This window comes from Palaemon carinicauda, chromosome 21 (genome assembly GCF_036898095.1).
Source record: "Palaemon carinicauda isolate YSFRI2023 chromosome 21, ASM3689809v2, whole genome shotgun sequence".
NCBI classification, from domain to species: Eukaryota; Metazoa; Arthropoda; class Malacostraca; order Decapoda; family Palaemonidae; genus Palaemon; species Palaemon carinicauda.
In genome coordinates, this window is record NC_090745.1 from 55,612,902 (window position 1) to 55,637,761 (window position 24,860).

Below are 24,860 nucleotides of genomic sequence, written 5' to 3' on the forward strand. Positions count from 1 at the left end.
GCAATATGATGCTTTTGATATGGCTTTTGATATTTTGCAGCATCCCTAGTTGGGGATTACCGCTTACAGTGTGTCTTGTATTGTGTGTTTGGCTCAGCTGCATTGCTTTATGCATTTTACTTTCATCTGTTCTATATGGTCTCTTTTGTGTCTAACGTTCTTGGTCTCTTTTCAAAAAAAAAAATCCCTATAGGTCTAATAGTTCAACTTACTAGTCTTGTTAAGTTACTCTTATAATAAAAAGCTGCCAAACACTAATTAATCTAGAACAAATCTTATCATATAAAAGGTACTCTTGACTAGCCTTGCATGTTCAGTTATTTATGATTATTATATATTTCATTTAGCAGGTTCAATCATTGTTTGACACTCAGTCAGACTCTGGGCTATGTGTAATAAGTAGATTCAGTTATTTTAAACTATTTCAGATTCTGGGATACTTTGTTGGAAATAGTGATAGCTTGGTAACATTTGGCAATGCAAAGTCATTATTTTCATTATTAGGTATATGGTGACAAGAGATTACCTCATATTTTCTCATAATTAGGGTATTCCTGTAAGTCTTGAGAGATTGATATGCACTTTCTATTTTCACTTTCATAATCTCACCAGATCATTTTTGTAGCTTGCAGCTAAGAATTTGTTCGATCTCTGGAAAAAAAAGAACTAGAAAGTATGGGTAGTTTCGTATTTCCAAGAAATTAGTTTTAATGAAAGGAAAACCTATTTTTCAATATTAAACTTACCCGATGATCATATAGCTGTCAGCTCTGCTGCCCGACAGAAAAACCTACGGGCGGAATACGCCAGCGATCGCTATACAGGTGGGGGTGTACATCAACAGCGCCATCTGTCAAGTAGGTACTCAAGTACTCGATGTCAACACAGAATCAATTTTCTCTCTGTCGTGCCACTGGCAAGACCTACTAAATACGCTGTTACTAACTGGATTTGTTTTCACAACTATTTGGTGAAGTACACTATTCCAGTTTTGAGCTTTCGCTGTGCAGGGGTTTTATCTTCATTTCAAAACTTGAACTCGTTTTGGATAGTTTTAATTATGGTGACAAAGAGAGTATGGACTCTCTTTCACTTTTAAATGGCTGACCCTTCCCTTAGACGGAAGTGTGTTTAGGTTTTTAGTAATTTTGCTTAACACGTTATAGATCTATATTTTATATCTCTCCGCCTTTATTAGGCCTCTTTGATTAACTTTCCTTTTATTATAAACATATAAAAATAAATTTTTATGTTTTGTTTATATGCGACCTTTCCTGATAGTAGGCGGTCCTGACTTGGAACCGAAGTTAATCAACGTTGAGCCCGTTATATCGTATTTAACCTTTAAAGAATTTAATTTAATGTTTTATGAAAGAATTTCTTTGATAGTCCCGTACTGTTTTCAAAGATGAACTAACGTTTAGTTTTTAGTCTACGCAGTTGTTGGCGTTCAGGACGTTCAACATGCGCTCTATCGTTACGATAGAGAGAGAGAGTATCACGGTTTCACTTTGCAGTAAGAGTAAACCGATTCTAGCGTTTCGTTCATTCTTTCTTAGCTTAAATGGTTTAAATTCTAAATTAAAGGAACTTTTTATTTGGAAAACCTTTCAGTTTTTTTTTTTTTTTTTTTTTTTTTTTTTTTCCTTTAGCAAATATCATGTTTTGACGATATATAATTGGGCTCTTCTCTCAGGTGCGAAATCTAGAGAGAAAGAGAGAGATAGAGACGGAGGGAGAGAGAGGAGAAAAAAACGTTTCGTTCAAGCGGGTAACGTTGTTCTCGTTTTACTCTCCTCCCTAGTCGCTGTAGGGGAAGAAGGTAAAACGTTTCTAGGGTTTTATTCTTGTTCCCAGGCTATGTGCGGTGAGAGATTGTAAACGTAGTTTATTTGATCTAGTGTTTAGTCTCTTTCCCAGCCACTGAATTCTTTATCTTTATATATGTTTTCTGTTGCATTATACGACTGTTTTCGCAATTACTACCTTTTAATGAAGGGTAGGATTGCGTGTTTCAGGTAGAAATCAGTAAAAGTTTCGATTTCAGTGAAATAAGTGCAAAACAGAAAATCAAAGTGATAAAGTGATATGCGCAAAGTGTTACAGTGTTGCGTCCGAGGGTTCGTCTGTTCGTGCCTGTCGTTCACCTAGTCCGGGACCTCTTGTAAGCTCCCAAGCCCAGGGGAGAAGTAATGTTGAACGACTTATGGGTTCCTCAGGCCTTGATCAACGAACAGACTTTTTCCCTCCGTGGTTTCGGGCGTATCTACCCAAGATCGCCCCACCCACACAAAGACGAGAGAGCCCATTTACTTCTAGTCTGCGGAAGAGGTTTCTCGTAAGAAACCTTGGACCAAGGTCTCGCAGCTTATTAAGTGCAAGTCGGTCCCTTCCGCGCAAGTCCAACGGCCCAGGTGTAGCCACTGGGTCAGTTCGGACTCGCTGCAGTCATCCGACGACTGCACACCTCCCAAGAGAGGCAAGGTGGTACCGCAACAGGCAGTAACTCCGTCTGTTGCCGCACCCGCTGTTTTAGACCCTCAGTCACAACGGACAGTAGCTCCGTCTGTTGCCGCTTTTGTAGACCCTAAGTGGTCTTTACTGCAGTCTATGCAGACTCAGTTAGCTGCGGTTATGCAGGAGTTTCGTGCGGAGAAGGTTAACGCTGCACCCGTTAGCCTACAACCTGCCACGGTTGTGCGCCCAGCTCACGCTGAGGCTGCCTGCTCCCACACTCCGACTGCGGGGAAGGTTGACGATGCACCCGTTTGCCTACAACCTGCCACGGTTGTGCGCCCAGCAGACGCTGCGGCTGCCTGCTCCCACACTCTGGCTGTGAGAGCTCCTCCACCCATGCGCAGTCGACCCTGCCAGACGCATGCTGACTCCCACAGACGCACGGAGCACTCCATTGACGTGCGTGTGCTACCACAACAACAGGAGGGTGGAGTTAAGCTGCCGTGTTTTGACACGGTGCGTCAGCCTCCGCAACCCACTGTGGTTACCGCCACTCGCCCGCAGCAGACTAGTCAGTCAGGAGTTGAGGCTTCCCCACACAGCTTTGGTTGTTACCAGCTCACAGACTGTCAAGCAGTTACATAACGTTGCCTTCTGGTCTGCTACTTATGCACCAGTGCTGTATGTCCTCTTGTAACTGCTGCTCCTCGTTCGCCTCACGTCAGAACTTACACTAGGCCTAGCTACTTCGAAGCCGTTGTTGTTAAGCTAGTGCTCTCTCGCTCTCCTAGAGAGCGTTACGTCGGCTAGGCGACTGGTTTTTGCACCAGGAGGAGTTTTAGGGATACAGCCTTTTGATTTCCCTTCTTTTTATCTGGCTTATAGAGCGAGAGTCTGATAGGACACGAGAGAAGTTCTCAGCTTGGGAGTTCATGCCTCTGCCCAGGTAGACTTCTCAATTCTGGTAGACTCGGCCAGGCGCATAGCCAGGAGACGCTCCAGTTGTTTACAGGTCAACTTCTCAACTTTGAAGTTTTGCTGTACTATTATGTCACACATACAAGGCTTCCAGGGATGGTAAATGGCTCCGCTTCAGTCGCTAACCCCGTCTGTTGCCACACCTGCTCCCGTAGACCCTAATGGGCTTTGCTGCAAGACATGCAGTCCAAGCTTGTGTCCTTGATAGAGGACTTAATACGGAGAAGAACCTTCTGGCCAACAACCTTCCTACCGGTTGGTTGTGCGCCCGGTTGACGCTGAGGTATCTTACTCGCGTCCGCCAGTTGAGGTGGTTCCTCCACCAATGCGACCCAGTGTGGGTTGCCAGTCGCACGTTGACGTTAAGCGACGCTCGGAGGTGGTTGTTGACGTTCAGTGTGTCACTAGGAAGACATTCAACAACCAGCAGAGGTGACTTGTTGTGACGCAGTGCGTCAACCTCAGCAACCCGGTAGGGTGTTGACTGCACAACCCAGACAGTCTAGACAGTTTCGGGTTGACGCTGTACTTCCTCGCGTCCCCATGGTTGACAGTTCACAGACTGTGCAGCAGTACCATGATATTGCGTCCGGCTCCGTCACGCATCCACCAGTGCGACCGGATTCAGCGAGTCAGACGTTGCCCACTCCGTTGCCGTTTCCTCATCAGTTTCGGATGAGGAACCCTCTGATGAGGACGTTGCTGAACAAGACGATCAACCCCCAGCCCTGCTATCCATCCAGAAGATGCTGAAGAAGGAACGCTGCCCTGTCAGGCTGTGGATGAGTCTGGTAAGGACACTGTCATCCGTGGTTCAATTTGTGTCACTAGGAAGACTACACCTCCGTCCTCTTCTATACCATCTAGCTTTTCACTGGAAAAAGGACAAGACGCTAGAAGCGGTCTCGATCCCGGTTTCCGGAAAGATAAAGTCTGGTCTGACTTGGTGAAAGGACTTTTTCAACCTTAGCAAGGGTCTTCCCCTGACTGTTCAGACTCCCAACCACGTTCTCTTCTCGGACGCATCGGACGTAGGCTGGGGTGCGACATTAGACGGTAGGGAATGCTCGGGATTATGGAACTCGAGTCAAAGGACAATGCATTTCAACTGCAAGAAGCTACTGGCAGTACGTCTGACCTGGAAAAGCTTTAGGTCTCTCCTTCAAGGCAAAGTGGTGGAGGTGAACTCGGACAACACACGGCTTTGACGTACATCTCCAAGCAAGGAGGGACCTACTCTCTGACATGGTACGAGATCGCAAGGGACCTCCTCACCTGGTCAACAGGTCTAGACTTTTCACTAGTAACGAGGTTCATCCAAGGCAACTTGAATGTCATAGCAGATTGTCTCAGTCGGAAGGGACAAATAATTCCAACAGAATGGACCCTCCACAAGGATGTATGCAAGAGACTTTGGGCCACCTGGGGCCAGCCAACCATAGATCTTTTCGCAACCTCGATGACCAAGAGGCTCCCAATAGTTTGCTCACCTATCCCGGACCCAGCAGTAGTTCATATAGATGCCTTTCTACTAGATTGGTCACATCTAGATCTATATGCATTCCCTCCGTTCAAGATTGTCAACAAGGTACTGCAGAAGTTCGCCTCTCACGAAGGGACAAGGTTGACGCTAGTTGCTTCCCTCTGGCCCGCGAGAGAATGACTCACCGAGGTACTTCGATGGCTAGTAGACGTTCCCAGAACACTTCCCCTAAGGGTGGACCTTCTACGTCAGCCACGCGTAAAGAAGGTACACCAAGGCCTCCATGCTCTTCGTCTGACTGCCTTCAGACTATCGAAAGACTCTCGAGAGCTAGAGGCTTTTCGAAGGAGGCAACCAGAGCGTTTGCTAGAGCAAGGAGAACATCCACCCTTAGAATCTACCAATCGAAGTGGGAAATCTTCCGAAACTGGTGCAAGTCAGTATCCGTATCCTCGACCAGTACCTCTGTAACTCAAATAGCTGACTTTCTCTTATATCGGAGGAAAGAACGATCTCTTTCAGCTCCCACTATCAAGGGTTACAGAAGCATGTTGGCATCAGTCTTCCGTCACAAAGGCTTAGATCTTTCCAACAATAAAGGTCTACAGGACCTCCTTAAGTCTTTTGAGACCACGAAGGAGCGTCGTTTGGTTACACCTGGTTGGAATTTAGACGTGGTACTAAGATTCCTTATGTCAGACAGGTTCGAACCGCTTCAATCAGCCTCCCTGAAAGATCTCACCTTTAAGACTCTTTTCCTGATATGCTTAACCACAGCTAAAAGAGTCAGTGAGATTCATGCCTTCAGCAAGAACATCGGATTCTCATCCGAAACGGCTACATGTTCTACAACTTGGTTTTCTAGCCAAACACGAGCTGCCTTCTCGGCCTTGACCAATATCGTTCGATATTCCAAACTTATCGTATGGTTGGAAATGAACTAGAAAGAGTATTATGTCCTGTAAGAGCTCTGAAGTTCTATTTAAAAACCTTTACAAGGCCCGTCTGAAGCTTTATGGTGTTCGGTTAAGAATCCATCTTTGCCTATGTCAGAGAATGCTTTATCCTATTTTATCAGACTGTTAATACGAGAAGCTCATTCCCATCTGAATGAGGAAGACCAAGCTTTGCTGAAGGTAAGGACACACGAAGTTAGAGCTGTCGCAACTTCCGTGGCCTTTAAACAAAATAGATCTCTGCAAAGTATATTCGACGCAACCTATTGGAAAAGCAATTCAGTGTTCGCGTCTTTTATCTTAAGAATGTCCAGTCTCTTTACGAGAACTGCTACACTCTGGGACCATTCGTAGCTACGAGTGCAGTAGTGGTGAGGGCTCGACCACTACAATTCCCTAATTCCATAACCTTTTTAATCTTTCTCTTGAAATGTTTTATTATTGTTTTTGGGTTGTCCGGAAGGCTAAGAAGCCTTTCGCATCCTACTTGATTTGGCGGGTGGTCAAAGTCATTTCTTGAGAAGGGCCTAGATTAGAGGTTTTGATGAGGACCTTTAGTATGGGTTGCAACCCTTCATACTTCAGCTCCTAGGAGTCGCTCAGCATCCTATGAGGATCGCGAGGCTCAGTAAGGAAGACGTACTTAAAAAGGCAGAGTAATTGTTCAAGTCGACTTCCTTACCAGGTACTTATTTATTTTATGCTTGTTATTTTGAATAACTGCTAAAATGAAATACGGAATACTTAGCTCATATTAATGTCAACATGTAATGCTGGTCTCTACCCACCCCCCTGGGTGTAAATCAGCTATATGATCATCGGGTAAGTTTAATATTGAAAAATGTTATTTTCATTAGTAAAATAAATTTTTGAATATACTTACCCGATGATCATAAATTAAAGGACCCACCCTTCCTCCCCAATAGAGACCCAGTGGACAGAGGAGAAAATTGGTTCTGTGTTGACATCGAGTACTTGAGTACCTACTTGACAGATGGCGCTGTTGATGTACACCCCCACCTGTATAGCGATCGCTGGCGTATTCCGCCCGTAGGTTTTTCTGTCGGGCAGCAGAGCTGACAGCTATATGATCATCGGGTAAGTATATTCAAAAATTTATTTTACTAATGAAAATAAAAATTTTTTTGGGGGGGGGGTGTGGTGGGGGTGGTTTGTTTCTCAGGGGCTTTCCTATAAGGGCTAGAAAAGGGAATCCAATACTATACGATATATCATATAAATGTTGTGTTTGAAGCCCAAGGGCCAATGTGCAGTGCACATACTCAGTGCATTCAAGAAAATCCCCAGGGAATCAGGCTCTATTCAACTTATCAAAGCACTTCCAATCTTAAAATTCTTTGCTAACTGATGACATGTCACCCACTCAGAACCATTACTATCTCTGTTACATCCCACAAGTCGACAGAAGAAGAATGGTCCTGGAACAACAGACCACCTCTCAAAAAGAGGTTTTTCTTTCATCTAAGTCATCTATATTAGGGCTAGAGGCTGTGAGGTCCCAAGGACTATTACCAGAGCATGAAAAGGGTGGACTCGGGTGCAACAGGTGTCACGCTAACTGTAACGAAGTGAATTCTCAAATCATGTCTACATATGTGAAAGGAATAAACGAAAAAGTCCGACTACTCACCTTATGATAGGAAATGCCCTTACAACCACTCACCTCATTATAGGAAATACCCTGAGGAGGAACTAGATAACCATCATGGTGCCTTTGCTGAGGGACCCAGTTGAGGATCCCTCTTTTCTACCTGATTTCCTCATACAGGTCCCACAATCGAGTTGAGAACTGTGTACGTATATTGAACCACTTGGATTTTTTTTTCAGGTAGTATATCATAAACACGCTATGCCCTTAAAGTTCTGAATATCCTTGAATTGCACATTAGCAAAATATGTTCATGGCAAAGCAATTTATGGGCTTTGGGGATGAAGAGTTAATCGGCTTCTTTGATGAGGGAGGTCATAAGAATACTGATAGTACCTGTAGAAAGGGACTTGTTGATGTGGGTATTTTCAAACAGCTTACCTTCTGATGATGTCGGTATCACCAAATTTGATTGCAGGGTAGACATGGGACAGAGGCTACCACAGCTAGGCTGGAAAACCAAAATAAGAAGAGGGTCCCAACTTTCAAGGAGTTTGTTATTCTTGACAAAAAAAGAGAAAACTGGGGTCAAGAAACTCCTGTTCTCTAAAGACTGTTGCCAGTTCACTGACTCTTGCTTCCTTTGCTGAGGATATTAAAAATCCACCCTTTGGAAGAGCTCTTTTGGAGTAATAAGTGGTTTATTTGATTTGAGCAAAAATTCAAGTGCTCATATCTAGTGACCATGAGTCTTTGCTAAGCAATTGACTCAATAACTTTGAGTCTAAACCCACGCTAAAAGGTAATATTAAGGATCTTGTTGAAAGAGCTCTGGTCAAAGAGTCTCTCTGTATCCAGGCCCATCTGCCTGGATAAGGCATCCAGTACCATGTTGAGAGAAACTGACAGGTATACTTGGATGGGGTACAGATACCTCCTCCAAATAATCTTTATAGTTGGACGGAATACTGCATTAAGAGTACTTGAACGAGATCCCTTTTTGGAGACACCAGACTGCTGTCTGGTTGTCGAACAAGAATTTGATATGTGATTTCCGGTTTACACTGAGCTGCTTCAATGCATGGAACCATATCTCAAACATTTATGTCATCCCAACCCGGCTTTGATGGATTTGTGTAAAGAATCATGGATATTGGGTAAGGGACAGATGGAACTGGCATGGAGGGAGCTTTTGGTGAGGTTCATGGTCCTAGAATTGTTTGGCAGTAAATGAGTAACTGAGAATATCTATTTTAGAGCCCCTTTCGAGCTGCTGTCGTGAAATCCAAGTTTAGGTCTTTCAACTTTGTCCTCAGAACTGTGTTAATAATTGAAGAAAGCTGAAGAAGGTATTATCAAATGCTGACTGGAGAAAAAAGCACTCTGAAGGAAATATTTACCTTGAGTAAAATTCTTTTTAGAGAGACTTTTGGAAGGCCTAGGGTAGATTTTTAGATCTTCAGTGGAGACCTAAATCTTTAATACCTTCTCTGGAACTAGTCTTAATACTGAAAAGTTCATCACCAATCATAGCTCTTGAAGAATTTGAAAGACATGACTTTTGTATGTGTTTGTGTTTGATCTATCGTAACCAGACATGGTTGATTCTATTTTTGTTTGGGATCTTACCGTTATGGATAAGATACAAGATGATAGAAAGCACTTTTTTGTCTTTATTGGTGATTTCAATGCTTACCATATGGAGTGATTAATTCTGTTTTTCCTACCGATCGCCATGGCTTAAGAGCTTTAGACTTTGCCTCGGAATCAGGCTGTGGGCAAATTATAAGTGAAGTTACTCACAGGTCTAGTAACTGCTTGGACCTCGTATACACCGACTCCCCTGGTGTTATAACAAGTAATGTTGGTTCTTCAGTTGGGACCTCTGATCATGCCTTGATTTCATTAGTAGTGAAGACTGAGCAGCCTGTCCCTGATGTAGCATACTCATGGAAGATCTATATGAAATCTTGAGCAGATTTTAGGTGATCTTTTGGCCCAAAATTGGTTACAATTGTATAGTAGCGCTGAAACTGTTTTCCCTTTGAATGAGAATATAGTCAACTTAATTGATAGGCGTATCCCTTCTCGTGAGCTAGGTACTAAGTGAAGGACAAACCATGGTTCAATGATGCTTGTAGACATGCTCATTTGGAGAAACAGGAGGCCTATCATCATTGGAAAGGTAAGAAATCAGATTTGACTTGGAATAACTATACTCAACTTAGAGATTTTGCTCGGAGAGTTTATGCTTCTACTGAAAAGGTAGAAAATTTAACCATAAAAGAAACCCTTTCTGGTACAACCCAGGAATATAGGTGGTGGACTACCCTTATGTCTGCACTTTTTGGTGTAGATGCAACAGTTCCTCCTGTACTTAAACCATATGGCTCTGTCATTCATTGTCCAAAGGAAAAGGCAACCCTTTTGGCTGATGTGCTTGACAGTAATCAGAGTAATAAGAAAATTGATCATCATTCATGTTATCCTGAGGCTAAATGAACTAGTTTAGCTTTTAGATCTTGTGAAAGTAAAGCTCTCTTGATGGACCTTCATTCTTATGGTGGTGTAGACCCAAATGGTATTTTTCCTTTGTTTATTTTATAATGACTGCAGATTTCTTAGCTCCAAATTTATCTGTTATTTTGCGCAAGTTAGCAAGAAGAGAAGGTTTTAGCAGTGGTTGGAGAATTGGTAATGTTACTCCACTATGTAATTGTGTTTGTTTGTGGTAGCTCAAGTCCAACTAATTACCGCCCAATTTTCATAACTCCCATATTATCTGAATTTTTTTAACGTCTTTTAGCAAAACGTCTTAATACATTTGCAAGGTAATCATCTGTTCCCTAGTTTGCAATTTGGTTTTTGTAAAGGCCTTGGACCATGTGATGCCCTTGTTACAATTGCCATTGCTGTACAGAAGTCCTTCGATTGTGGTAAGGAAGTTTGTATGATTGGCCTTGATTTTAGTGCTGCTTTTGACCGTACTAATCATGAGGCCCTTGTTTTAAAACTCAAACAGTTGGGAATTGGTGGGTCGTTTCTTAACATTAATATAGAATTTTTAAGTAATAGATAAAAAAAAATAAAATGTCGCTGGGCACTATAGTATAGAAATATGATATCTGGTGTTCCTCAAGGTAGTGTTCTTGGCCCATTTCTTTTCACAAGACATGTGATTTTGCCTAGAAAACAAGCTTGCTGCATAAGCAGATGACGCTACACTCTTTGCATCAATTGCATCTCCTGAATGTAGGTCTGGGGTTGCTGAATTCCTTGATACAGATCTAGCTAAAAATGATTGCATGGTGCAAATTATGGGGCATTAAGTTGAATCCTAATAAACCTCAAAGTATGATTGTAAGTAGGTCAAGGACAGTGGCTCCTCAACATCCAGATCTCAGCATTGATAATATTTCTTTAACTCTGCATGACTCTCTTAAAATTTAAGTTGTGATTCTCGACAGCAAATTTACTTTTGAGAAACACATTAGGTCTGTGTCTTCTTCAATTGCATAAAAAATGACTTATTGAGCAAGTCTTCTTAAGATTTTTGGTGATCAATATATTCTGAGGTAGTGTTTCAATTCTTTCATTCTACCTTGTTCCGAGTATTGTTCTCCTTTCTGGTCTCCAGCTGCTGATTCTCATCTTGGTTTGTTGGACAGGAACTTACGATCTATCAAATTTCTTATTCCTGATCTAGAGATAAATCTCTGGCATCGTCGTTCAATTAGTTCGTTATGCATGTCGCATAAGATTTTTTTCATAATTCTGATCATCCTTTATGTTTTGGTTTTCCCGGACAGTTCCATCCTGTTCGTAATACTAGGCATGCAGTTAATTCTAATACAGTAGTCAGGCCTTCTTCACCAAGAGGCTCAATACTACACAGTATTTTAGAAGCTTCATTCCAGCTGTCACCAATATGTGGAATGATCTTCCTAATCAGTTAGCTGAATATGTAGAACTTCAAAATTTCACACGTATAGTAAATGTTTTGATATTGAACAGGCTGACATAAGTCTTTTTATAGGTTATGTATGAAATATCTTTTTTGATATTGTTACTTTTTTAAAACATTTTATTTTAATTGTTCATTATTTCTCATATTGTTTGTTTATTTCCTTTCTTCACTGGCTATGTATCCCTGTTGGAGCCCTTGGGCTTATGGCATCTTGCTTTTCTAACTAGGGTTGTAGTTTAGCTAGTAATAATAATAACAACAACAACAACAACAACAACTCTCTCCTTCCTGAACTGACCAATTATTTATCCAAATAAGTAAAGACCTGGACTCACTGCAGCTGCTGTATTTTGTTCACTGACTTCTAGTTTTTTAACACCTTTTAAGTGTTATTAAAACTGAATGGCATTTCTCCTCATCTGTATGATATCCTCCGTTGCCAAAACCCTAGGTAAGGCTGAAAGGGAGGAGAGATATGAACTTGCCAGTAAGAGTCGATGAGTTACATAGTACATGTCACAGGTCGGACCGAGAACAAAATACAAAAAGAAAGATGAGTAAAGAAAATTCTTCACCCACCATGCTTGGTTACACCTGACACACAAGTCGCTTACCTGTGACGTGTAAAATTATAGTTGATAACCGTTTTTTTTTTTTTTTTTTTTTTTTTTTTTTTTTTTTTTTTTTTTTTTCAACTCCTCCTGTATAGAAGAATTTAGAAGCCAAGAGTAGGCCAGATTGACCAGGGCACTAACCCTTTCCCCTAACTAACCTAGGTGTAATTAAGACCCCTTCAATAAGTTGGAGGGTAGGGAAAGGGGCCCTCAACAAGACTACAAGAAATGAACTCTTCCCCATCTACCCAAGAATAGTGAGCCCCCACCAAAAAGTCGCCAGACAGAAGGTAACACTCAATACCTTAAAAATAGCTCAGTGTGGTAGTACCACTTCCTAGTGTGAAACAATTATTCCCCTCAGGGAAAGAGATGGACCACTCTAAACATTATAATGTTAATACTTCCACTATTGGCATAAGTAACCTAGTGATATATGGCTAAAGCTTTATGCACAAAGCTTTAAAATGTAACTATTATATTACGGTTTCATATGAATTAGTTTGTTTTAAATAGAATATTGATAAAGAATTTTAATATTTCAGTCCTTACTTTGTCATCATGATAACATTATCAAAGTATCTGGCCTCCCTCCCTTTTAAACAAAAAATAAAAGTCTCTACCCCACTCTCCATCCCATTGCACCCTCCCTGGTAATGCACAGGAGGCACGATCAATGGCATCACGTTAGGAGCTTCATCTTAGGCATATCAGTACCAAGAACTGAATATAATCTCTCATCATAGAACTGTATACAGGAAAATTCTTTTGTCATCACTAAAAGTGGGGTGAAGGAGGGAAATAGATGACCACATGGTAAGTAATGATATATTAAACTTTATTAATAAAATTCCAATTATTTAAATGAAGCTTAGACTGCCACACTCATTATTAGGTGGGTTTGTGATGAAAAGAGAGAAAATACAAACTATAGTCCATTTCTTTTAGGGATGCATATTTGCACCGACTCGCGGCAGTGCCCTTTTAGCTCGGAAAAGTTTCCGGATCGCTGATTGGTTAGAATTATCTTGTCCAACCAATCAGCGATCCGGAAACTTTTCCGAGCTAAAAGGGCACCGCTGCGAGTCGGTGCAAATATGCATCGCTAAAAGAAATGGACTATAATATTAAAATTAAATCCCACTCAAACCAACTTAATACATCTCACATGGTGTTTAAAAATTTTGCTTTAGTATTGTATCAAAACTCCACCAAACCATCATGTACAGTAGTTTTCACAAAAATTATGATAGAATATTGTAGTCTATGCCAACCATAAAAATATACATCGAGTATCAATTACCTGGGTAATCCTTACGTTACTTTTAGCTTAGAGTAAAGAAAGATAAATCTTAAGAACTAAGCCAGATTTAGTTAAATAACATTATGTAAAATTGATTTGATACTCCACAAAGTTGGATCTATACCATTAATCACTATGTATACAGGCTGATCACTACAGCTTGGCCTAGATAAGGAAGTCAGGAAGATGATAATGTATCCGCGCTTCTATCCTGTTCTATTTCGGATTTATTCCGGTCCCTAGAGGATTAGATAAAGAAATACCATATGAGACATCCCTTTGTACACAGAGAAAGGGGTTAAAATAGAAGAAATCAAAGTTTTGAGATACATTGCACTGAGAAATATCTTTCTAATGATCATATTTTCAAAAAATAAAAGATAGCTGCCCCTTCAAAACCATGCCCTGAACCCAGAGAAAAAAAGGGGGGTGGAAGGGATTGCTTGTAATACACTATTTGGTTAATTATGGATCGGGAAGGATGATCATTATCACTTGGTCAGGAATAGTAGTCAAGTGAATTGAGTAATTGGGTAATTCATCAGCTGTCCTGGCCATTCCTTCTAACTCTGAATCCGATTTTAGTTACTTTTGCCATTATTCAAATCTATAATTTGTGCTCCTTGATAGCAGAAATACAGTTTGCTATTACAAGATTAAAAAAAGAAATATGTTTACCAATACTGTATACCTAAACTGGATTAGGATGCTAAAAACTTTCCTTGAAATTAATCGCCTGAAATAAACATGACACTTTCTTCAGTGTAAGTTATTATAATATATTCTTTTGATGTTCAAATGAATAATAAAGATCACCAGGAAAACCCCCCTTTTCCTTGGTTAATATCGTTAAAATCTCCTTGAAGGTACCTTAAACACGTGCAAGGTTTTAGTGTGTTCCTTTCTCAAGGGGTTGATTGATATTTGTGCCAAATTTAATAAAAACAAAATTTTTAAAATATAATTAATTATTTATATGCTTACATGATGTTTATATTGCTTCTCTCTTGAAACTGATGTTAAATGTCGATGTTTACCCTAAAAATACAAATTTCCCGTTTTTTCCCTGGAATTGTAGTCATTACTTGTAACGTCAATTATGAAAACTTAATCAATCTCTCCTAACCTTTGGAAGAAATTGAAAGATTCAAATTAAAGCTCTAGATTCTAAGATGACAAAGCAAGATTTTGAGGCCTATATTAGTCATGCTGATTTCTCCAAAGCTAAGATTACATTTTCAAGAGATAAAAATGTCAAAGTTTTTGATCTATCCTTTCATGTGAAACTGTTCATTTTCAAAAATGCTATATATTCCAAATTCGGTGATATACCGAAATGCGTTGCATTGTATGATGAAATTAAGGAAATGTTTCCTAGGTTCATACCTAAATCAATTTTGTATGTCACATCATACAGGGAAGGGTATAATTACATCATCAATAGCTATGAATGCCTAGAAAAGAAAGTTGGTTTTATTCTGCAAGGAAATTTAAAACACTAGCCATAGTCTGCTCATCAAAGTTAGCAATGAAACTCAAACTGTATTTTAAGGTAATTTTAAATCCTCTCCCGATGTTATCCAGGGTGGCTTTTCTTACCATACCTTTAACCATGAAAAAGGAGTCATTTATTGTAATAATCTCTAAGTTTTCAGATGATATACTGAAGAGGTGCCCTCCTACAATTTTCAAAGTTAAAAAACTAATAGGGAATAATACAAGTCTCATATCTCTATCATACATGCTTGTATAGAATTCTCACAACTGAGTAAAGGAATCGAACAAAAAATTGTAATGCCATTTTATTTATTTTTGACACCTTATCTATCTGACTATATTAAGATTAGACACTTGAAAATTGCTATCAGTAAATTTCACCCTCGTTCAATGCAATGTCACAAGTGTTACGAGTTTGGCCATTTCAACGTCAAATGTATTATTGGAAAAAGATGTTTCATTTGTTCCAATTTCCATTATACCTCAATAGATTGATCAACAAATAGATATTGCAAGGGAGCTTACTCTCTAAACTCAAGACAGTATCCTCAATGCAAGTAGAACATATCACATTTGGTACAAATAGAAAAACATTTAGGTATACTTCCACTTATGCTTGTGGGATATCCAATCTCCGGATTCAACAAATAGTTCAATACTGTTCATTCTTTTGCTGATGCTAAATTTGAGAATCCTGATAACTCCTCTTCATAATCAAGTCATTCAAAATCCTTCGTCAAGAAAATTCTATTCCTACAGCCTCAACAGGTACAAATATGACGGCTGCCAACTTCAAACTGTATTTTCCCATAGTTGTCTTTACTACCAAGCCATCATCTAAACACGTGCATTTTAATAGGGCAACTGAAAGACCAAATAGCAATGCTACCCCAAATTATAAAAATATGTAAGAAATCTAGATTCCCTTATTGAACAGGTTTGACATACTTGTCACTAATGACATCAAAGATATGGAAAATCTTTCCAACATGGAGAGGGCTGGTTTCAAACCCCCAAAATCAAAATGAAAAGTGTTTACTTAGAAGGACAACTCATCCAAAATAAAGAAAAAAAGCAAATAATGAGGAATTTTTGACCAAATCAAAATAAGTTTCCGTCAATCAATTTACATTTAGTTTCATTTATTACTGTACCAAATTCAATTGCTGCAGAAACTGAAAAATTTCCTCAACTCCCAGCTTCTGAATCTAAAATTAATTGTGGTGGCCTTAATCCTTAACAATAGGGTGGTTCTTAAGCTGTTAGCCTATGTCATGCACTAAACTAGAAAGTTCTAAGTATCAAATGTTTGGTTGTTGTTTTGGTATTAGCAGCAGTCTAGTTCACATAACCTATGCAGTATCCTATGTAGCGTAGCCTTATTTAGGTTACTATTTATCTTAAGGGTAAAGGCCATCACAAATTGGCAACGAGCCAATGGTAGACCGTTTCATTTGGAGTTATGCTAATTAACTAACCTAGCCTACGAATCCATCTACCTAAAAAAACTAGAATGTGTTTTACTTAAAAGTGATGAAGGTATTTAATTGTATCTAAGCTATTAGATAACTAGGCTTCTTGTGGCTCCTCTGGATTATGTTAAGCAATCACTCTTTTTGATAAGTAAGTGTGACACTCATTGGTAATGTTGCTTTATATGATGAGAGTGAAAAATTTTCTACCTATGTGGATAGGGTCAAACTATTTTTTCAAGCTAATGATTTTGCTGATGACAGGCAGGTACCAGCATCCCTATCACTGATAGGTCCTAAAATGTTTGGTGCGGTCAAAGATTCTGTAAGTCTTAAATCTCCTACAGATTGTACTGTACTTTCTTTGAGCTTGTCAAAGTGCTAACAGATCATTACAAGCCACAGGTAATACTTATTTGGTAATCCTATACAATAGCTCCGCCAGCAAATTATCAAATTTAAGTAAGAGGGAAGTCCAGCGTTTCGTAAGATATATAGATTTAAGCGATGCTAGGTATGGAAGTGGTTTAAAAATCAAAATTAAATTTGATCTACCTGAAAAAAACCAAGTACCTCGACTTCATAACTCTCTCAAATTCTTCTATAGACTGAGCTCTTGTTTGTTCGTTTGTACGTTGAAAACATAGATTTTGTCATTATTTCATCATCGACTGTATTCTACTTAGCAAGATGTCACCCAGACGTCATAGTTTTTTACCAATGATGATTATCCACATTTTACTTGGGGCTAGCATTTTTAAGAAAACTTAATCACGTGACTTGAATTTAAAGAAGAACTAGGGACTTTTAAAGGCATAGAAGTTTCTTTTGATTTAAAAGAGTCTGTATCACATCCTCGTCGGCAATTTGTGGTGGCCTTAACGCTTAAAATATATAGTAAACAAGGCTAAGCTACATAAGATTCTACATACTGTAGGTTAGGCAAACTAAACTGCTGCTAATACTACAACAACCACCAAACATTTGATACTTAAAACTCATTAGCATAATGCATGACATTAGCTTACAATTTAAGGAACCCACACATGGTTCACACAATATAATATAAATCAACATCTCACAGCTTAGCTGTATCTTATAGCAACACTCTAATAACAATGAGATTCGGCATTGGGTAGGGAAGGATAATGTTAGTTGGGAATAGGATGAGGTTATAAGGTAGGAATAGATAAATACTCATTAGCAGAACAAGTGCACAGTTCGTTATCTCTGAGCATGTTCATGCTTGCTACCCCAACAACAAATGTAAGCTCCCAAGCAGAATGTCTGCCAACAAAGAACTCCATACTACTCCATAACATTAACATGATAACTTGTCAAGCTGAAAAGCATGTGGTAAGGGTCGAGGTTCATGAAAAACTATATGACACTCAAGTAGTTGAAGGAAACCTAACAAACAATGTACCCCTTGAAGAAATAAAGGAATTTACATAAAACAACAACAGACAATGAAACATCCCACAAAATATCTTGTGGCTGTAATAATTGCTTCATTTCTGAATGTAATGAATTTAAAACATGAATATACATAAAATTATTACTCTGGTTGAAATAGATGTTAGTTGTATGTGTATGTGATTAAGAAACATGCAACAGGCACACTTTATCTTGAATAAATAATAGAAAACCTTTATTATAATCCAAAAGATAGCCTAATCAGGAAACAAATCACAATTGAAATACATATCAGGGAATTATATCTAACAAAACAAAACCCAAGCTAAAATGTAATTCCAGCGCAGTTAAACAGAAACTCAACTTCCCAAAGTAAACAGAAATAACATTTTGATTAATGTAAATCCTTGTCAATTGCCTTAGGCTTAATATTCACTCCATTCATAATTCAGTGAAATAATAATGGTTTTAAAACGGTTTTTTATCCAGGTGAAATTCGAAGACTATTGAAAAATTATAACTCCTTTCAATATGCTTACAGCATACTAACTATACTATTTCTGCTATGGGAGATTCTACTCCAGTATCACACTGGTTTTCTTCTCCTGGGACATCAGGGTCTGCGTTCTATATTCATAAAGTAAATTATGATGGTCTGATATTTAACACTTCAGAATTTTGCCTGAATAATAACTAGTTAAATGTTTATTATATTTACAATCAATCGTTTTGTATCTATAATTTTTCAAAATTAACCAAAGAATTCCCAGACATGCAAGAAGATTTCAAATTAATGGGAGACTTTAATGCCCAAAATCCCCCATGGAACAATAATTGTGGATCTGTTCATACAAATGATACCAAAATTGGACAAATGCTGAATAATCATAACCTCTTTATAGTAAACGAGGAAGATATTAGCACTAAATATTCAAAAGCTCATAGAGCATATTCGTCAATAGACTTGATATTTTTCCCCAAAAATATTGCTGATAGGTTTGAATGGAATATCCTTTTCAGAAGTGATCATTTTTATATTTCAATAACCACGCTAGTGCATACACCTACTTCTCCTCTTCAACGTTTTGTTACAAATAAAGCTGACTGGGATAAGTTTAGGTTTTATACCGTTAAGTTCCTTTCTTTAATTCACAAGATCAAACAAATTATTTCTTTATAAACTTCACCACAAAAGCAGCTGACAAATCTATGCCTCTGACTAATGCCCTACCAATGAAACACTCGTGCCCTTGGCGGTTAGCTACACTAACCAAGTTCGTAAATAAAAAAACACGCATTTGGAAGAAAAGTAGAGACCTTGAATGAAAGATTTTAGAAATTTAAGTATTGGTTCCATATTGTTAGGAAGTATAATTAACAAACTTGTGAATATAGCCATTGAAATAAGTGTATTGGATTCGTATTTTGATAAAGTTCCTGTTAAATGTAAAAAGGAAGAAATTAAAGACTGAATAATTTCGTGACAAGAGTATATCTTGTATATTGGAAAATGCTTCAATGCAGGTGTAGCAGAAATTTATGAAAAGTAAAAAAATAATGGTTCTATAGCAGACCTTTAGACATGCATTAATGCATAATAGCTCAATAGTGCATGAACCACAGATAATCTCAGTTATTCTTTAGCACAGTATTGAAAGCCTAAGCATTATCAATAATTTGGATGCCCACTTTAAATCCATCAAAAAAATAGAGAAGAAATTTTGATGCTCCGGTAGATATACTACAAGAAAAGATTTACAGAAGAGGAGCTCAGATTTGCAATATCAAATTGTAGTTGACTGCCCCTGGTAAAGATAATATAGATTTTGATGCGACAAGATATCCAGCCCCATTGGCTAGGGAGTATCTATTAGAATTGGACCAAATATCTATTTCCAAAGTAATGCAAACATGCAATAGATACTAACGCTAGAGAGTTACTGGGTTCTTTGACGAGCCAGATAGTACTATATTGGATCTCTTTCCCTGGTTAAGGCTATTTCTTATTTTCCTATATATATATATATATATATATATATATATATATATATATATATATATATATATATATATATATATGTATGTATATATATATATATACCGGATAGTCTGGCCTATTCTGTCCATATTCTCCTCTGTCCTCATACACCTAACAACACTGATTGCCAAACAATTCTTCTTTGCTCAAGGTGTTAACTACTGCACTGTAATTGTTCAGTGGCTACTTTCCTCTTGGTATGGGCAGAAGAGACTCTTTAGCAATGGTGAAAAACTCTTCTAGGAAGGGGCACTTCAAAATCAAACCCTTGTTTTCTAGTCTCGGGTAGTACCATAGACTCTGTGCCATGGTCTTCCATTGTCTTGTATACAGTTCTCTTGCTTGAGGGTGCACTCTTAACACAATATTCACTCTTATTTCTCTTCCTCTTTATTTTTATTTTTTTTTTATTTTTTTTTATAGTTTTTAGATGAAAGATCCACATTGTTACTCTTCTTAAAATATTTCATTTTAATTGTTCATTGGAATTAGCGCATATATTTGTTGTATATTTATATGCTACTAGATGGCGCCACTGTGGATCCTTTTAAAGCAACAAGGTAACTTTGTACTTTGGTGACTTAATAAAAGATCACTTGGAAAGTTCGACCAAGACAAGAAGACGTGTCATTTTTTCTCTTAACCATGGCCGGGAATTTAACAGGTTATGGGCCCAGCGCTCAGAATAAATGCACGAGATTATACTTTGATGGCGCTGGACGGTAATTTGAGCAGTGGGAAGTGAAAATGCTTGGATACCTGAGACTGAGAAAATTGAAAGCTGTTGTCTGCTCGCAGGAAGACCAAGAAGTTAACATCAAGAAAAATGGGGAAGCATTTGCTGAACTTATTCAATTTCTTGACGAGACAAGTCTAGCACTAGTGATGAGGGATGCTGTCGACGATGGAAGGAAAGCACTGAAGATCCTCAAGCAACATTATGCTGGTTCAAGTAAGCCACGTATTATATCACTATACACAGAATTGACATCGTTAAACAAAGAAGAAACCGAGACTGTTACAAACTATATTATACGAGCAGAAACTGCGGCAACTTCATTGAAGAGTGCAGGTGAAACAATTGGTGATAGTCTACTGATAGCAATGGTGTTAAAAGGCTCACCAGACACTTACAAAGCATTTGTAGTTGTTATTACTCAGAGTGAAAAGGAGCAGACATTTACAGAGTTTAAAGCAGCCCTACACAGTTTTGAAGATACAGAAGCATGTAAAAGGAGCAGACATTTACAGAGTTTAAAGCAGCCCTACGCAGTTTTGAATAATGTAGGAGCATGTAGGAGGAGAGAAAGTAATGACCATGTTATGAAGGCAGCTAGTTGGAGAAACAAGGCATGTTATAAGTGTGGTGAAACAGGACATTTCTTTTCCAATTGCATAAACAAGCCGAAAGGAAGATGGTGTCTTAACTGTCAGAATTCTACTCATAATACCAACACATGTAGACGTCAAGGAAGGTCAAGTGGGTATAATGAGAGGATAAACAGTTTCGTTAACGAAGAAACCGCAGGTGATCATCTTTCATTTATATTTAAAGTGTGCAGCAATATGAAAATGGTAGCAAGTCAAAAACCAGACATTCTATTAGTATATTGTGGTGCTACAACGCATATTTTGACTGATGAGTCAAGATTTCCTCGCTTTGATGAAACGTTCAAACCAGAGACACTTTATTGAACTGGCTAATGGAACAAGGTGCAACAATGTGGCAGTGAAAAGAGAATATGCCGTGATCAAGATGATAGACAGTGATGACTGGCATTGTAATATGAAGCTGAAAAATACACTGCTCATCCCAACATATCCTCAGAGCATTTTCTCTGTTCAAGCTGCAACGAAAAATGGTGCTAAAGTGATTTTTTTATCCTGATTCTGCTGAATTAATTGATAAGAGTGATATAAAATTTTACATTGAAATGTGTGGAAAATTGTATTTCTTAAAAATGAATAATGTTCATATCAATATTGATAGTGTTAAAAATGCTTGTGATTTGAAAGAATGGTATAAAATCTTAGGACATTGCAACTTCTATGATATTGTAAAACTGGAAAGTGTAACAAAGGGCATGAAAATTATACACTTAGACGGTAAACCTGATAATTGTGATATATGTGTGTTAGGTAAAATGAAACAAACTAGAAATAGAAACTGTGATGCTAAATTTGATGTTCCCTTAGAATTTGTACACACTGATTTAGCAGGTCCAATAGAACCTGTTTCAGGTGAAGGGTTTAGATATGCTATAGCATTTACAGATGATTGTAAAAGGATAATGTTTGTGTATATCCTGAAAAACAAAAGTGATGCAACATCTGCCTTAAAGAAATTTTTGTCAGACTCTGTTCCGTATGGAAAAATTAAAAGACTATGGTCTTTACACGACATGATTTTACCAATGTACTTATTGATGATAGAATTAAGCATGAAAAGTCTGCTCCATATTCGCCGCACCAAAATGGCACGGCTGAGAGAAATTGGAGAACACTATTTGAGATGGGAAGGTGTCTGCTAATTCAGTCTGTTACCAAAATTGTTATGGCCATATGCAATTATGACAGCTGCTTATAATCGCAATAGGTGCTTTAGTCATCATTTAAAACAAACTCCTTTCTTTGCCTTGACAGGAATAATGCCTGATATGTCAAAAATGAGGGTATTTGGAGCAGATTGTTATGTATATAATAGAGACAAAAAGAAATTAGATGATAGATGCTCAAAAGGAATATTTGTAGGATACAAGGATAGCCCAGCTTATATAGTATATTTTCCTGAAACCGGTAAAATTTGTGTCAAACAAGCAGGAGAAAGAAATCCAAACTATACTGAGTCTGATGATATTTTTGATAACGTAGTTCCTAATGAGGAAGTTGATAGGGAACCACTAGATAAAGGCCAAAATGTTCAGGTAGTTGAGCAACACCACCCTGGTATTTTGGAAGTAAATGTGGGAACAAAAGAGGAAAAGGGTGAAACACTTAGATATCCTGTTAGACAAAGAAAACCTCCTGGGTATTTGAGCAATTATGTTACTAATGTTGATGACAAAGACCAAGTGTTATATAGTTTAGATTACTGTTACAGAGTGTCTGCTATGGTGAGTACTACTCCAGAAGGTATGTTTTGAGGGCTTCATACTTTACTAAGGCGTCCCCTTGGTTGCAAAGACATTAGGAGATGTCTTGGGAAGTATCCTCTGGGATCGACGGGATCGACATTATCTGCTTTGCTGCTTGGGCAAGTCATGCCCATGATGCGAAATTGAATGGCGTGCTGAAATCGGGTAAAAGCTTCTCTACTAGCAAGGGGTGACAGTTTCATTGATGCATTATGGATAGAATCTGGTTTGTTGGGTGGCATCATTAAAGAGTAGGGTGGGAAGGTGGGCGGCCAGCGGTTACTCCGGCAGTCACCAATGTGGTAGGGTGACAAGGGTCTTAACAGAAAGACGAGCTGGACATAACTGACTTTATTTTAACGATATAACAAGCTTATATACAAACAGTTGAGGATAACAATGGTATAAAACTTTAACAATGTGAAACATGGAATGGCAAACTTAAACAGGTTTTCTATTATAATTGTGGGTTAGAGAGAGAGAGAGAGAGAGAGAGAGAGAGAGAGAGAGAGAGAGAGAGAGAGAGAGAGAGAGAGAGAGAGAACATTACAGTGTATGAGCGTGTATCAAATACACGTGCGTTACAGTACTGTCAGGGGTGATGTCGTCATTTGATTATTATTCCTAAAAGCTGCATTAAAACTGAAGTTTTTTTAGCAAATGGGGAATATCTTTATAATTAACAATTTGTTTAATGCTCTCTAAAATATTGAAATGAATACTTTATTTCCTTGATCTAAATAGTAATACTGCTATCCCACATATGCAAAAATATTGAGGTGTTTTCTGTGTATACTAAGTTTGAATTTATCATTGCATCTGTGCATACAGAAATAAAAATTTTTGCGCTCTGCAAATACAAAATAAACATAAATATAAGAAATTTGCAGTTCTAAACGCAATTTTCATTTGCATAATAAAGTTTTGACAAGAGTATTCTTGTTTTTCCTTTATACCAATGCCGAGTTAACTTTCAGGCTTCTAGGTAAAGCGAGAGAGGGTGGGACATCATCTTGTAGTCTTGTGGCTTTAAATCTCTTGATAAAAACTGTTACGTTCATTTGGCTTGTTATAAGTGAAAATAATTAGGAAGTGAGAATTATGGAATTTAATGTTTTTAGGTATCATAAGTTTAAAGACTTTTCTCGCAAAAGATAAGGTATTTCAGAACTAGTATGCTACAAATCGTCTGATGATTTAATAACTTTCCTGATTGCTCACGTAAAACCACATACTATTTAAAAAAAAAAAAAACTTGTTAAAGGGAGGATAGCATTAGATATGCCAAATTCACACACTTTTTTCCCTAGTATAGAAGATTTATAGTAAAGGGTAATTTCTTTCCTATTTAAACCCCTTGTGTAGGGGATGGTGGGAAGAGAGGATCCTTTGACTAGGGACACTGGAAAGTAAAATGTGTCTCAAAGTTATTTTTCCTTTCTCTTCTTTGCCAGCATGGTAAATTATCGTCAGCAGTTAGCAACGTGGATAAGTGAATTTTCACAAATAATTTTTAGTACTGCATAAATGGGAATTTATGGATGGCAAATCTTCGGATGATGAGGCTGACTGTTATAACTTATTACCAAAACTAAACAGAAAATAGAAAATAAACATTGTTACTGTTGCTTTTATAGATCAATGGTTTAGAATTTTTTACACAAATAATTTTAGCGTACTGATGAGGTAATTACTGTAACCTCTAACCTTTTAAAAAGTACTGACTGGAACATTTCAAGAATAATATAATACAATATTCAGATCTTTTCATAATGTCATAGTTTAGTATCATTATAATGATGCCGATGATGGTAATAATGATGATAATATGATTGCAAAAATATTTTTAGACAGAATTTTCAGTATTGTTTTTATATTATTATTACTAGCCAAGCTACACCCTTAATATGAAAAATAGAATGCTGCAATAAGAAAA

The 24,860-nt window shown here is 38.0% G+C and overlaps 1 protein-coding gene across 1 annotated transcript in view; it reads left to right on the forward strand.

Moving 5' to 3' along the window:
* The window catches only part of LOC137614911 (diacylglycerol kinase eta-like), a 773,025-nt gene that overhangs the window by 339,199 nt on the left and 408,966 nt on the right, over positions 1-24,860 (forward strand). The window lies entirely within an intron of this gene.